Consider the following 9,138-nt stretch of genomic DNA (forward strand, 5'->3'; position numbering starts at 1 on the left):
GTACTGGCACTGTCCACCACTGAACAAGGAACAGCTATTACAACAGCAGTGTGGTTTGCCGTGCAATGGAGATCCCTCAAACAGCTCCATGGGTGCTGCTGTGGGCACCAGAAGACTTTCTGCATGAGTTATGTTTTCCTCAAGGGCTTTCTCAGGGCAAAGACACAGCAGGCACTTGCCTCTGGCAGCAGATTTTTGGGAGCAGCAACATAGTTGTGGTTCTGTTGCCCGCTTTGCCTGTGCCAGAGCCCTGGAAAGTGAGGGCTGTTCCTGTATTGCAGGGTGGAGTCAGACATGCAGGGCAGCGTTGCCAAAAGGAAGCTGACTATTCACGCAGCAGCAGTCACCATCTCACTCTCTCCGTGGGTGCCTGAACTACCAGCCCAAACCCTGCCAGGATGCCTAGCTCCACACATTTTACTCCCCTTCCCAGGATGGGGCTTGGACCACCCCCAACTCTTTACCCGGGGATTTGACTGTTTGGTATTTCTTGTGCTGTCTGAAAGCTTGGAGCTTACCCTGCTTCTTATTCACAGGCAGTTTGGATATCTCAGTACCCCAACTAAGGTCCCAATAGTTTGGACACATCTGCATCAGGTTTAAAAATAAACACTTGAACCATCAGGGAGTCTTCTTTCACACATCTTTTCCAGCACAAGCAGGATGAAACTTTTGCTTTTACAAACATGTTTTGTGCTATTCACATCAATTTCCTGCATGTTTATAGTTTAAGATGCTATTTCTCAGAAGAAAAACAGGTGGAAAAAGCAGCTGCAATCTTGTGCAACATGTTGGTGAATGCAGCATTGCAGAGACTGTGCTGGGCAGCTGGGTGGTCTGTTCTGTCACAGAAAAGACATTACAATTGCTCATCTCACTGCTCTTTGCTTCAGACTCTGCAAGTGAAGGTATAAATCAAGAGAGCCAGAAGAAGGAGTTAGGCAGGCAGGTTTGGAAGTGGATGCCTAAAGGGAGAGAAGGAAAAAAGGGAATCAACAGTAGAGTGGATGGAGTAACAAGGACCACCTGAGAAGACTAAAAACCAAAAGTTCAGAAATACTGGGAGACACAGAGGTGAGCAGGCTGAGCGGCTTCATGTACCACCACCAGGATGGGGATTCTATCCCTTTTGGGTCAGATGACTAGTAAGATTTGAAAATTGTCATTTAGCTTCATGGCCCTTTTCATCCAGGGTTGAAAGAGGTGTCAAGAAATGAATGAGCATACTGTGGTATGGACAAATGAACTTATTCTCGGTACCTTTCAATTACCAGATGAAAAAGACTCTGCAAAATATTTGGACTGGCCAGGTTACTACAGTTTTCGTAAGTGAAAAGGATAATTTCCTATCCAGTACCATAACAAGATTTTTGTTAGTGTGTGTATGTAAGTACTGGCTAAAGTAACTGCACAAGAATGAAATTGTATTTGTGATTAAAGATTTTTGGGGCAGTTTCTGGTCTGAGCTAAAACCCCATAAATTCTAAGGAATTCCAGGGAAATTTGTCTTCATCTTATTATACCAAAGCTCTACAGGGTCCCTTGGGTTTTTCCTTTTCTTTGATTCACATACATGGACTTGGCTTTAATTCTCCAAAGCTATTAGTGCACTGAGATCCAGCTACCTGTCTCGTTATTAATGCTGAGTTGGTTCTCTGCTGCAGAGGGTAAGACTTGAGATGCTCAGAACAATATGATTGTTGGGATGTCTTTTTATTCCAAGAGATGTGGATTGACCCCAGACTAGTTGAGATTAGTTGGAAGAACAAGATCTTCCAGCTGACAGAGTCTGTTACTTTCTCTTCAAAACTATGAGACCATGTGGAGGACAAGGACAGAGACAACCTACTTGCACTTCTTCCTTTAGCATAGCAACATTGATGACTTAGTAAACCCTAGAAGGCAAATTCTGGAAGGATTCTTTTTCCACCCTTTTTAGCCATCACTGGCTGAAACCTATGATAAATTACCCCCCTGATGTTTGCTTGACCTGGATGAAATATTCATGTGCCTCTGGCTCAGCTGGCGTTGATTCAAGAACCGCTGTAATCCCCTGCCTTCACTTCACCTTCTGAACTTCACACCTAATGCTGAGGAGAATCAGAAGAACTCTCAGCCATTTCATCTAAGTCCATTCTTTATCTTACTAACCTGAGCAGTTTTCTTGCTGCTATGGACTTGCTTGCATGAAAAGAAAGAGTATGGAATAGAAACAATATGCAAAGATTCATTGGCAGTAAGAATGAACCACTGTCCTTTGACTTCAAATACATACAGGGATCCCAGGATTTCCCTGAACTTTGGCATCAGAGCCAATAGCTATAGCGGAGCTAGAGCAAATCTTCTGGAAAAAGAGATTTTGAAATCATTAGTGATGGAAAATCCATTACGAGTCTTCCTAAGTTGTTCCATGGTCAGGCTTATCCTTGTCTGTAAAGAAAAATGGCTTTCTCTGCTCTGAATTTTTCTAGCTTCGGCTACTAGCAGTTTGATCACGGGACCAGAAGTTCAGTATTTCTGCATGTCTGTTCCTTTACAGCCCATGCTTATGCTACCTTTTTCTTCATACACATGGCAATGGACCTTAAATATTAATGATTAATAAGATTAATGATTAAATCATCTTAAGGATTGCTGGGCTTCCCCTTGAGTCCTTTCCAAATTTTTAACATTTTTTGAATGGTGGACATCTCCAGCTCCACTCCATCAGGGGACATACACAGAGAACAGCTAATTTTGTATGTTTCTATTGAAGCCTGTGGAGATCACACCAGTATTAATTTTGGCTCTTGATGAGATGAAGCCCAAGATTTATTTAGGTTCTAGGTTAGACGCCCCATCCTCTCATACCTTGACTTGCAAACATTCTTCACTCCAGCATGTCACCTTACAGACAGGAACAGAGTACGCAGAAACATGCTGTTTTCTTGATCCAGGCTCACAAGCAAGTATTGGAATAATTTCCCCATTGCTGAGGGAGAAACTCTACCTCTGAAGAACAGATTAGGCAAAAATCTGTCAGAGCAGCTGGTTCTTTCTAGGAAATGCAGAGGGATGGAATGACTTTGAGGTCTTCCCCTGTCCTACTGACAGTCTAATTACATATCCTCTTCAGTTTTTTCTCTTCCTTTTACAACAATGCCATAATTTGTGTCGTTGGCAAAGTTCTCTGTAACAACTTCATAGATTGTTCTGCATCATTATTAAAAACATAGTTCAATACTGTTAGGTCAAAAAATTATCTCTTTGAGCCCTCATTAAAAATCCATCAAGCTGATAAAATTTTCCCCATTTATGGTGACTTTTCAGACCTAGAAACTAGTCAGTTTTTAATCAATTTAAAATAATACAAATTCAATACAGCCTTCATTAATTTCCTCATTAAAATGTCAGGTAGCGTGAAGCTGAATGCCTTTGAAAAGTCTGTAATATCAAACTCATTTCCTTTCCCAGCTAATCTTTTAATTCAGTTTTAATTTCATCTGATATATTTATTGAGTGGTGGTACATATGTTCTCCTCCTGTTGTCTTCCTTTAATCCTTACTGACCATGACCTGTTTTAACTTGTTCATTTTTTAAAAAACTGGAACTGTTTTTAACTCTGAAAGACCTCTAATCTCCCCACATATTCCATATACCTCAAAATGCTAACATAATATTAATTGTCTTCTGCTTTAATGTTCCTAACCTTTCAAAATGTGTTGAAGTAGCATGTGTTGGTCATAGAGTTCATTAATACTCTCATCTGAAATCCTTGAGAACAAGGTGTTAGATGCTGAAATTTTAAGAGCAGGGAGTCCAGTAAGCAGAACTTTTCACAAGAAGCTATTGACCTGATGATTTCAAAATGTCTTAAGTCAGGGTTTGCTTTTTAACATCATCTTCAGTTATTGTTAAAATAGAAAATATGTTATTACCTTGCAGTGTAAGTACTTTTTTTTCCATTATGATTTTTTTTCCTAAAATCTCTATTCCTTTTTTTGTCTTGCGTGTTTTATAGAACATATTTGCATTCATACTCATTTAGGATCTGTCTGTTCTCTGTTAACCAGAATAGCCTACATTCTCAGTTGGATTGTGGTTTTGAAAGCATCTCCTAGAATGTTTTAAGTAGTTCCTAGTTATTATTCCCTTTCTATTTATTTTCTTTCTTTTCAGCTGATTTAGCTTCAAATTGCTTTCAGCTTTGTAAGACTGAATTTCTGTGTGCTTTTTTTTTAATGTGGAAGTTTTTCTTACTTTTTTTTTTTTTTTATTTCCAAGAACATGTATAGCTATCTGAACTATCTTCTGATCACGAATCACAAATGCAATTAAGTCATGATACCTTGCAATTAAGCAATCTCTGTAAAACAATCTCTGTATTTTAGTGATAGGATTCTCTACCAGTCAAGACTTAGTCCAACACATATTCCTTTCATGTTAGATGCTAAATTTTTGAGGCCAGGGAAGTCATTCTTAGTGAACAGAACTTTTCAGAAGAAACTATTGACCTCACAGGATATCATTCCTGACTCTTTCTGGAAGCAGATTTAAAGTGAGTCCATAGAGATATTTTTTTCTCTTGGCCACGTTGTTAATGAAGAAGACGTATGAAGAAGATTTTGGAAATATTGAGAGACGTCCTCTTGATGTGTTAATTTCAGTTCTGATGTGCCTCCTTCTGTTTGAAACTCAGCTTGAACAGTTCCATCGCCCTCTACAAGTACCTGAAAGGACGTGGCAGCAAGGTGGGAGTTGGCCTCTTCTCCCAGGCAAAACTAGTGACAGAGTGGTTAAGCACTTCCACCATTCCTGGAAGTGTTCAAAACCCAAGAAAATGCAGCACATTGTGATATGATCTAGTGGGCATGGTGCCATTCAGTTGGAGGTTGAATTTGCTGGTCTTGGAGGTCTTTCCTAATCTTATTGGAAACTTTGTTTTATCTTTGTGTCATAATGCAGTAGTTATCCCGAAAATGCCCTTTTGTGTTCTGTCTACTTAGAAGGTATGGTTACTTGGATTTTCACATGCTTATATGATTTCTTCATATTCTTGCTCTAGGGAAGGAAAAGAATGGTCACAACAACAACAGGCCAGTAATTTGCCCCTCCTCCACCCTTTTTTTTTTTAATGGACTTAAAAGCTCATTAACAAATTTTTCAAAAAAGAGACTGCAAAGACGTGTTTCACTTTTGGAGAAAGCCCATCTTGGAAGGTCATATGAAACTCTTATCACTAAATGGTGTCCTCGGCCTTCCCTCTCTAGATGAAAACATGTAAAGATGTTAAAAATTAATGTTGATGGAAAATGTCTCCTTAATAATATTTTATTTTAAAACACTTCCACAGTTTAAAGAAAGACAGTATATGTGCCTGCCAGGGGAGAAAAAAAGACATCTTTATAAACTAGACTATTTAAAACTCAAAATATAAAAAGAGAAAAAAACCCCTCAGTGATATGACAGACAAGAACATTGTAATGATAAACATTTCTTATTTGTTCAGTGCTGGCATTAAAGTAGGATGCAGTGAGTAGAAGGGAAAATGCCACCTGTATTAGAAAACTCAAAGTATTTTAATTAAAAAATTGACTTGCATAGATCAGATTTATCTGAATTTTTTTAATCTGGCAGAAGGAAAAAGAACCTCACAAACTTATAGTTGCTTCAAGCAATGGGGGTCAAACAGTGCATCATTTTACCTTGTGTTTGCTTTAAATCAAGTTGGGTACTGACTGAATATTTTGCTCAGGAGTTCCAAGAAGGAGACCACTGCACTCCAATCTACTCCTTGCAAATACATTGTCGTCTTGGAGGTCATGAAATTATTGCAACTCCATAGGACAAGTAGGAACAGTTTGCTTGGAGGTCTGTGCCTTTCAAAGGGAGATGCATTTGGTAATTTATGCCCTGATTTAGAGTTGACTGCAGTTCATAGGAACTACCACCACCATTTTAATTAAGTTATAGATCAAGTAGTTATTAACTAAGGATTGCAAGACTAAGCATGTGATAAATTCACTCCCCTGGGAAACACCTGGCACCAAATACCAGGCCTCACATTTAATCAAGTTATCAGAGAAGCTGAGATACATAAAGATCTGTTTTACTCAGCAACTGTTCAGTGACTATTAGACATCTGAAATGTACAAATCCTGAAGAATGTTTTTATTCCTACAAACATTTTTAACCCACTCAATGACTGTGATGAAATACTTTGAGATAGTTCATTAGTCTTACATTTTCTAGTCTTACCATAAAAAAACCCCCCAAACCCACAAAAAAAAACCTCCCAAAAAACCAAAACCAACCAAAAGAGAAATAAGGGAAGAAGCTATTTCTTATGGACGAAAGCAGATCAACATTTAAAGATTTGCCACTAAGGCATACCTATAGGTATATCGCTGTATGAACTTCAGACAGAAAAGCATTTATTCCTTAAGTCATAAAGCAGCTGTTTATTTTCTAGAGTCTTACACATTTGAATTACAGAGATGATGTAGAGTACATGATGCATATACTGTTGCTGTTCTGTGATGTCTCTTCACCTTTTTCCATGTTCCAGACCATATTCCAGAAAAATTTCATCATTCCTTTCACAGAAACATCTGTCGAACTGTAAAATGGACCCTTTTTTTTTTTTTTGCTGTTTTGTGGCTTCCATCAAGACTTTAAGGCACCATATTTTAAAATCTAACACATTTAGATTCAGTGAAACTCTATGTTACTGCACACTAATGTAATAATGAGAAATGTAATTAAAGTCACTGCTATAATAACATCTTATCGGAATGCACAATGAAGATAAACTTGCTTATTCCAGAGACTGAGGGCTTATTGCATAGGAAGCAGTTTGTTCTGATGGATTCTTTGATCTACAACCAGTATCTCTGTTAACTGGAGGGGTGAGGAGGGCTCAGTATATATTGCCATATTTTCCTTTGGCTGCCAAAGGGAGGATAATTAAAATAAAGGGGGATTCAGGATCAAAGAAATGGAAAAAGTTACACTGCCTAGTGAATAGGCTGAGGGAAAAAGTTTTTTAAAAGATCTTCATTAGTAAATATTTAGAGGGCACAGATGCTGAATAAACACCTCATTTAGCTACAGAGTTCAGCAGAACGATTAGTGTATGAAAAAAATTAAAAGGTTCAAAAGCAAAATAAAACTAGGTTGGTGGCTAGTATGTAAACTGTGTGCAGAAACACCACAACTATGCACAAGGTATCAGGTTTTCTTCATAAAGGGCGAGAAAGTACTCTGACTCATCTCTCCATATTTTGTACACAAATGAGACTGCATGGCAACTGAAAGCCTGAGAGAAGGCTCAGAAATCAACCCCTGGGAACTGGGTGAGATAGTCTCAGCACACTGGCCCTTGGCACTGTGTATCTCAAACTGGGGTGCCCAACTATCTCCAGTCTCTTCCAAAGGAGGCACTAACTAGCACAAAGAAAGAGAGAAGAAAATGAGTAATTTCTTTATTCTGCACAAGGCTTGCAAAAGCTGGAGCACAACATTAATTGTTTATTCCAAATACTTAAACACTCAGTGCAAGGGTCCATGTTTGCAGAGTCCAAGTGGAAATGACTCAGCATGCTAAAAAGAAAAAGAGCAGGCTGTCCTGTTGTAATTCACATAATTAAAATATTCTGCCTAAATGCATTACATCTCCCCACACACATCAAAGGCTTGTGTTTCCTCAAACTCTCCATTTACATTTAGGGAAGCCAGAGTTCTTAAGCTCTTATGAGAGAAAAAATATGATGTGGTCTGGGCATCTCTGCCTTGGTGTGCATAACAAATCCTAATACTGTGTAAAATACCAGGTCCCAGGCAAAGATGCCTGATTTTCAATATGTACTGCAGCAAGCACCACCACTGCTCTGTTACCTTTTGCTGTATTAAGGGCTGTGCGTCTAATTCAGTTTGTACATCAGCCTGTATCGACATGAGCCTGCACGTGAGCCCACCATTAACCCAGCAGAGCTGGAAAACTAGGTTGCAGGTCTTAAGGAGTCAGCAGGAATTTATATCCTGGCTGGCATATTTTTAAAGGTTTTTTGGTTTACTTGCTTTTTGAAGGTTGTGTGGGGAAGTCCTGAGAAACAGAGGTCTGCCTAGTAGAATGCCATTTGTGATGTGGATGGGCATCACACTTGCAACCGCTGGCATTTGGATAGGGCTGCCCTTTTCCTCTGTGGCTTTAGATTACATTGATGAAGGCTTCATCAGCATATGCGAGATATTTGCTCTCCTCCTGGCAGGAGATGGAAAATGCAGGTGGAGAGACAGCAGTTTAGGGAAATAAAGACTCAGCAATCCCCATATGGAAAGAGCAGCAGCTGTGGACTTTGGGCCAGTAATAAAAGTGACAGTCATTGCAGAGGTGCCCTGAAGACAAGGAGGAGCCAGCAGTAATGCTTGTGTGGGCTGCTTGCACTGGGACTGACTGGACTGTGGGTGCAGCCTTGTGGGGCTTTGCTGGGAAGAGACATTGACAGGGAAGGTGAGGGGCAGGCACATAGTGCTTGTACCCTCTTGTATCATGCCCTGGACACAAGTGATGTAAGTTGAATGACCAAAAGTTTTAGAAGAAAAGGTGGTTGCTATTTTCCCTTTACAGCCCATCTGGGCCTGCAGCTGGGATGGTTTTAGATCAGGGATGATAATGTGAAGAGAGTGAGGGTAGGGGCCAGGGTGTGGTGGTGTTACCCTCCAGTCTCTGGATGTCAGGTTAGATCTTTTTCCTTGGCTTAGGGGGCTGTGTTCTGGCTGACTGTGTGATGGACAGTGTGAGGACTCTACCGATAGGGGCAGCCATTGCAAAAACCTGTCACCTCACCTGGCCCACATTCTTCTCGGCTGAAGCAACATCTCCCTTCAGGTTTCTTTAATGTAATTTGGTATTTCCAGTGGGTTGGTGCTTTTTTCCGGAGTATTGTAGTGTGTATCTTGTGAAGACAAGACTTAGGACTGACCACTATAAACAACTATCACATAGTTCACGGGATGAAAAAATGAGCATATTTTAGAAAAATTTTTGTGTTCAGTATTTTCAGTGATACTCCCAATCTAGTTTTCTCTAGCAGGAGTAACCAATCATTCTGTGGCGTTTAGTCTTATGCTACAAAACATTGGTTTCCCAGTTAATT

This window comes from Chamaea fasciata, unplaced genomic scaffold (assembly GCF_029207755.1).
Source record: "Chamaea fasciata isolate MVZ Bird 193981 ecotype frontalis unplaced genomic scaffold, bChaFas1.0.hap1 SCAF_2, whole genome shotgun sequence".
In the NCBI taxonomy this organism is placed as follows: domain Eukaryota; kingdom Metazoa; phylum Chordata; class Aves; order Passeriformes; family Sylviidae; genus Chamaea; species Chamaea fasciata.